Genomic DNA, 7,341 nt, shown 5'->3' with positions numbered 1-7,341 from the left:
CCGCATGTCTCCTGGTCCAACCACACCCCCATCTTTGATTTGCCGATTTTCAATAGACAGTGTACACAAAGCTGTGATGTGGGTGGGGTTAGATTTCTGAGCTCTGCTACATCTAAGAACTCTGATTGTTTCACAGCTGCTGCACCCAGTAAACTAAGTGACACATCTTTGGAATCAGGGTCTCTTTTTCTACATTATACTGCACTCAGATGAGGGACCAAAACCTGGTTCTAAACTCTCTATAACACAGATGGTTTGCGTGGATCATGCTCTGACATAAAGGGGTTACTGGATACGGAGGTTAACATGACTATTTCAGTAGAAGGAATGAGATTTATTAAAAGATGTCGCTACCAATATTTGTGAACAAAAATGTTACAATTGGAAACATTTGACATGAGATTTTTCAATGAATGAAACTTTGCTGAAAGTGATGTCAAGTTTTGACACGGACGAGTTATTGATATAAGTTGTCATTCCGAATAACAACAAAACTAGTTGTAGATCTCACTGCCTCGGTAACAGATGTTATATTACATGTTCCTTCCAATTATGTGATAATTAAATTGAAATAGTTATTGAAATACAAGATACCAAGATAAATGCGTTGGTATTTTGATTCTAAGGCCAGGAGGACTTTCTTACAAGGGCTACACGGCAACTACAGTCTCTTGACAGTAAACTGCAGTATTGCAATGATACATCACAATATATTAAAAGTAAAGATGGTCGCTTAGCAACCCATAATTTGTTGCAGCAGGACGGAATTTCTGGCAACCTGTGTGTCATGGCCATGGAATCCTGCAAAGGGCAGAGGAACACATTCACTTTTATTATGTTGTGATGCAGCATGTCGGTGCTGCGATCTTTGACCTATCCTAAATCTCAGCAACATGTAAGATGTCACTAGAGCTTACCGCCAAAGTGGTGGCTGACTTAGTCTAATATGTGTTCCATATAGTAATCATGACATGCCTTTAAAGGGGCTGTCCACTAATTTAATATTGATGACCTATCCTTAAGGCTGAGTTCACATGTCCAATTGAAATGAACCCAGGAGCAATCCGTTATCTTTGCAGGACGAAAAAAAAAACTTTTTTGTCCAGCTAAAAAAAACAGATTGCAACTGGATGTACTTTCTTTAACACTGATGTCTATGGAAAATGGTTCTGTTAAATAACCACTAGTGATGAGCCATCGTGCTCGGATCACACCTTATCCAAGCACCCTCGCTCATCACTAATAACCACCCATTTTTCTTCCATTTGAATTGAATCCATTTTTTTGCTTAATACATCCATTTCAAATGGAAGATTACTGAACATGTAAATTTAGCCTTACATAGTTGTCGAAAAAAGGATCGCTTAGCCAGCAGCTATACACAAGAGTACTCACTCGGTCATTCACTTTTGTTTTCCATGAGAGAGCCACTGCCAGACACCTTTGGCGGCTGGTTTTCTCCAAGAAAACAAAATGATCAGAAGTCTGAAATCAAACTCCCCTGGCAACCATCTTCTGGAGGTCCCCATACACATTACATCAGGGATGTCAAACTGAAATACACAGTGGACCAAAATTAAAATTCTTGGGCAAAGTCGAGGGTCAGCCTTAGTATTTATAGCATTAAATGTGACAGAAAAAAAGGGGAGGGAATTGGTTGGGGGAATCTTCCTAGGGTAGGGAGAACCCCAATACTGCAAGAGAAGTTATGATTGTGGGGATAGTAGATACAGGAGAATGCAAAGGGAGTGATGACTCTCAAGAAAAAGGAAATATAGGGAAGTAGAGAAGATCAGAAGTCCATAAACAGCACCAAAACAATAATCTTAACAGAGTCAAGATGGTATGGAGTGAACAAAATGGGGTAAGATATCAATACATAGGGAAATGATAACAATGTCACGATATACAGTATATAGCAACCCCACAGGGGGGTCGGTCAGCAGACTGCACGACACACAATGGGATGGTAAAGGGGTGAGGAAGGCCCTACCAATAGGGAAATGAGGGATGGTCACCTCCTGCTCAAACCTGAGCCTGACCCTGCACTCCCTTAATGCCCAAGGTGGGTTCTTCCCCCAATGCCATCAGGAACCTTGCCCCTCGCTATCACCTCACACTGCCCTGGCAAGTGCACTGGCTGGCAAGGGCAATAGCCTCTCCACTGCTGAAAGTACAACACAGAAGACAGTGACAAACACAAGACAGATGGAGTAATAACACAACTTAGCTTTACAACTTCTGCTGCAAAGCACCACACTGCAGAATAAAGGCACAGGATCACAAACTCATGAAACCAGCTGAAAAACCACAGCATCCAGCAAGCTCCTTACTCCATGCTTGGTCACTGTAGATTGCTCTATCCCTAACAGTCAGCTGATGCATCAGTTGACCATGTAAAGGATAGTGGGAGTGGTCACCATCCACATCAGTTGACCTAAATATCGATGAGGAAACTGGCATCAACCCCCGCTGGTCCTGAAAGGAAAAAAGTTTCATTCAAATCATAGTGAAACCAAAGCTGCCACGAATCCAAAAATGGATCATGACAAACAATGTACAAGAAACGAAATGGAGAATAAATGACCAAATAGAACAATAAACTAAATCATGGCATGAGAGCACCAGCTCAATAGTATACACATTCCCAGCTTGTGGACAATGTAGAGGGTAGCAGGTGCTATGCGTGAGATGTATGGGAGAGCACAAGGGGAGAAGTTGTAGGGAGAAGAGGAGGGAACTTCTGGCTCAGGTAAATCCTGGTCAGTAAGTGCGTCCATGCTAGGGAGCAAGTTATAAACAGCCTTATAGTAACCAGGGAGCGTGCCAGACCAGAAACGCGGGATTTGTAGTATTAGCGGTGCATGCTCTGTCTACTGGCGGGCCAGCTCTAGTAGACATATTCTATTTTCTTGCTGGTCAAATACAATTAAAATGTTGACCAGATTTGGACAGCAGGCCTGAGTTTGCCATCTATGCCTTAGACTGTCCGCTGAATCCATTGATATTGGCAGCTTCGACTGACGTCAGTCTAATGTACATAGACTTAGAGGGTATTCACGAACATGCCCCCCAAGAAGAAGAATATATATATTCTTATATATAAGATGTAAACTAAGAAATAATATCAAACAGTCAGAAAGGGACAAATGGTGACACACCCATGAAATGTGAAATATATTCCAGAAGGAGAGGATATCCATGTATATGATCAATGTCATGCAGAGTAATATGAGGACAGTGCAATGAAGATACAATGTATAAACATATTAAAAATACAATAAATGGTAAGTATATAAGCACAAACATATAAGAAAGGTCCTCTCCTGCTTGAATGATGCCAAGCACTCTTTTGGGCCTTTGTCTGGCCCCAATGTTTATACATTGCATCTTCATTGCACTTCATAGCTGAAGCTTAGTCTATTGGAGCCCCCATAAATAATAAACTTTACTACATTCCATTTCAGCTCTTTAGAAACCCAATTGTCAAAAGCAAAAATTCGATTTTGTACTTTTTTTTTTTTTTAAAGGGAACCTGCTAGTCAATTTGGGCCACTAAACAAGCAAAATATCATTGTACATTTGAGGTTTAGTGTCCCAATCATGTCCATGCTAAAATATTAGTGAGTAAAAGATCATCTTAGTAACCCGAGATGTGTCTTTGTCCCTCCTTCACTAGCATAGGGCACATGTTTATTGCAGAGACATGCATGAATACATACAAAATAAAACCTCCACTTGTCAATAAATACAAAATGCTAGTAAATAAACCACACATACATTGTTACATACCAGCAGGGAATACAATCCATACATAAAAATATTGCATTAGTGAAAAAACAATATACATAATTACTGCATATGCCAAAGACATAAATATTAGCCAATAAGGAAGAACTATCAAAGCCACTATAAAAGCAGAGGCAGGGAATGAAGCAATCATTGTAAGGTGTCATACCAGGGAGCTTGTTCCTAATATTTTGGAGAGCTAACCACATATCTTCTTGGAAGTAGGCTTGTGCAAATCTCTTCATGTAATCCCAGAAAGTCCTGATGATATGATCACTTAAATGACTCCTTGTTCTTCTTTATGCTGAAAATAGTTCTTCATGACATTGGCTGTATGTTTGTGGTTGTTGCCTGAAAATAGATTTTGAAACAATAAGACAGCTTCCTGATGTTACTGTATGATGGATGAGTGTCTGGCTGCATTTCGCAACAATGAAGATACCATTATTCTTGACCAAATCCCCAACTCCACTTGCTGAAAGGCAGACCCAAACATGTAAGTATCCTCAACTATACTCTATTGCTGCCTGCAGACACTCAACATTGTGTCGTTGTCCTGCCCTTCGGCAAACAATTTATCTTTTGTCACAACCATATATTTCACATTTTGACTAGTGTTGAGCATTCCGATACCGCAAGTATCGGGTATCGGCCAATACTTGCGGGTATCGGAATTCCGATACCTAGATCCGATACTTTTGTGGTATCGGGTATCGGTATCGAAACAACATTAATGTGTAAAAGAAAGAATTAAAATAAAAAATATTGCTATACTCACCTCTCCGACACAGCCTGGACCTCACCGAGGGAACCGGCAGCGTTCTTTTCTTAAAATGCGCGCTTTTCCTTCCTTCCGTGACGTCACGGCTTCTGATTGGTCGCGTGCCACCCATGTGGCCGTGACGCAACCAATCACAGCAAGCCGTGACGTAATTTTCAGGTCCTTCTAGGCATTCAGTATTTTAAAATTACGTTCCGGCGTTGTAATTGGTCGCGTCGCGGTCACATGGGCGACGCGACCAATCACAAGCCGTGACGTCACGGGAGGCAGGAGACGCGCGCATTTTAAAATGCGCGCGTCTCCTGCCTCCCGTGACGTCACGGCTTGTGATTGGTCGCGTCGCCCATGTGACCGCGACGCGACCAATTACAACGCCGGAACGTAATTTTAAAATCCTGAAGGACCTGAAATTACGTCACGGCTTGCTGTGATTGGTTGCGTCGCGGCCACATGGGCGGCGCGCGACCAATCACAAGCCGGAACTTCACGTAAGGAAGTTAAAGCGCGAATTTTAAGCAAACAACGCTGCCGGTTCCCTCGCTGAAGTCCAGGCTGCGTCGGAGAGGTGAGTATAGCAATATTTTTTATTTTAATTCTTTATTTTACACATTAATATGGTTCCCAGGGCCTGAAGGAGAGTTTCCTCTCCTTCAGACCCTGGGAACCATCAGGAATACCGTCTGATACATGAGTCCCATTGACTTGTATTGGTATCGGGTATCGGTATCGGATTAGATCCGATACTTTGCCGGTATCGGCCGATACTTTCCGATACCGATACTTTCAAGTATCGGACGGTATCGCTCAACACTAATTTTGACTCATCAATTGAGAACACCTGCTGGCAGTTGTCTGTATCATAGTTCCCATGTTTTCATTGACAGATCAGTCACTTAGCCTTGTTTCCATGTCAAAATTATGGATTTCGCTCACAATTTTTCCATGAAGACCTCTTCTGGCCAGATTTCTCTGGACAGTAGATTGGTGTAGCTAGGTCCCACTGCCAGTTCTGATTTTATGACACTGCTGGATAGCTGCCAGTTTTGAAGAGAAGAATGATGTGTCTTTCATCTGCTGCACTAAGTTTCCTTCCTTAACCACTGTGTCCAAGATTCTTAATGTAATAATAATAAAAATTTTATTTCTATAGCGCCAACATATTCCGCAGCACTTTACATTTTAGAGGGGACTTGCACAGACAATAAAAGACATAACAGAATATCAATAATCAAATAATAATAAATCAACAGATACCAAGAGGAATTAGGGTCCTGCTTGCAAGCTACAATCTATGAGGAAAAAGGGAGACATGAGAGGTGGATGGTAACAAATGCTTGTATTGTACGGTCCCAGCCATCAATATACCTTATATACTCAAGTATAAGTCGACCCGAGTATAAGCCGAGGCACCTAATTTTGCCTAAAAAAACTGGGAAAACTTATTGACTTGATAAGCCGGGTATGCATTGTACTCTCATCCATATCCTGGTATGCATGGCTCCCCATCTCCGTCCTTGTATGCATGGCTCCCGGTCCTTGTATGCATGGCTCCTTATCTTCTATCCTTTTATGCATGGTTCCTATAAAAAAACACATCCTACTTACCTTCCCTGCGTGCCCTCGTTGCATCTTGTTTCGGCACCAGCAGCTCTTCCGGCCGAGCGATCACGTGTCCCCACTCATTAAAGTAATGAATATTCACTCCACACCTATTGGAGTAGAGAGGGGTGAATATTCATTACCTTAGTGAGCAGGGGACAGGTGATTGCTCGCCGGAAGACTGGCACCAGAAGGAGATGCAGCGAGGGCATGCAGGGAAGGTATGTAGGCTGCAGTTGTAACTGTGCATGCTATAAGAGAAATAAATTTTCACTGCCAGCGCAGCGCATTTCTCTTTAGCAGCAGGCACATTTAGGGTACTGTCACACTCTGCAACTTTCCAACGATCACGACCAGCGATACGACCTGGCCGTGATCGTTGGAAAGTCGTTGTGTGGTCGCTGGAGAGCTGTCACACAGACCGCTCTCCAGCGACCAACGATGCCGAGGTCCCGGGTAACCAGGGTAAACATCGGGTTACTAAGCGCAGGGCCGCGCTTAGTAACCCGATGTTTACCCTGGTTATCAGCGTAAAAGTAAAAAAAAAAAAACCGTACATACTCACATTCCGGTGTCCTTCAGGTCCCTTGCCGTCTGCTTCCCGCTCTGACTGAGTGCCGCCGTAAAGTGAAAGCAGATCACAGCGGTGACGTCACCGCTGTGATCTGCTCTTACTTTCCGGCCGGCAGTCAGTTAGAGCGGGAAGCAGACGGCAAGGGACCTGAAGGACACCGGAATGTGAGTATGTATGGTTTGTTTTTTTTTACTTTTACGCTGGTAACCACGGTAAACATCGGGTTACTAAGCGCGGCCCTGCGCTTAGCAACCCGATGTTTACCCTGGTTACAAGCGAACGCATCGCTGGATCGCTGTCACACACAACGATCCAGCGATGACAGCGGGAGATCCAGCGACGAAATAAAGTTTCAAACGATCTGCTACGACGTACGATTCTCAGCGGGGTCCATGATCGCAGTAGCGTGTCAGACACTGCGATATCATATGGATATCGCTGGAACGTCACAGATCGTACCGTCGTAGCGATCAAAGTGCCACTGTGTGACAGTACCCTTACAGCCACAACTGTCGACACCTGCCTCTGTGACTCGCTGCTCCGCCTCTCTCCAGCTCCCCCTCCCCCCCGTCTTTCTGGGACAATGACTCGTGTATAA

General features: G+C 43.4%; 1 long non-coding RNA gene across 1 annotated transcript in view; it reads right to left on the bottom strand.

Annotated features, from left to right (window-relative positions):
- Positions 1-3,654: 3,654 nt before the first annotated feature.
- The window catches only part of LOC143809729 (uncharacterized), a 72,323-nt gene continuing 68,636 nt past the window's right edge, over positions 3,655-7,341 (bottom strand). The window contains exon 2 of the long non-coding RNA XR_013222419.1: positions 3,655-4,140. This is a non-coding gene — a long non-coding RNA (uncharacterized LOC143809729). The remainder of the gene's footprint in view (positions 4,141-7,341) is intronic.

The sequence above is a fragment of the Ranitomeya variabilis genome, chromosome 2, assembly GCF_051348905.1.
Source record: "Ranitomeya variabilis isolate aRanVar5 chromosome 2, aRanVar5.hap1, whole genome shotgun sequence".
Classification (NCBI taxonomy): Eukaryota; Metazoa; Chordata; class Amphibia; order Anura; family Dendrobatidae; genus Ranitomeya; species Ranitomeya variabilis.
This window is presented reverse-complemented; position numbering and strand designations above follow the sequence as displayed.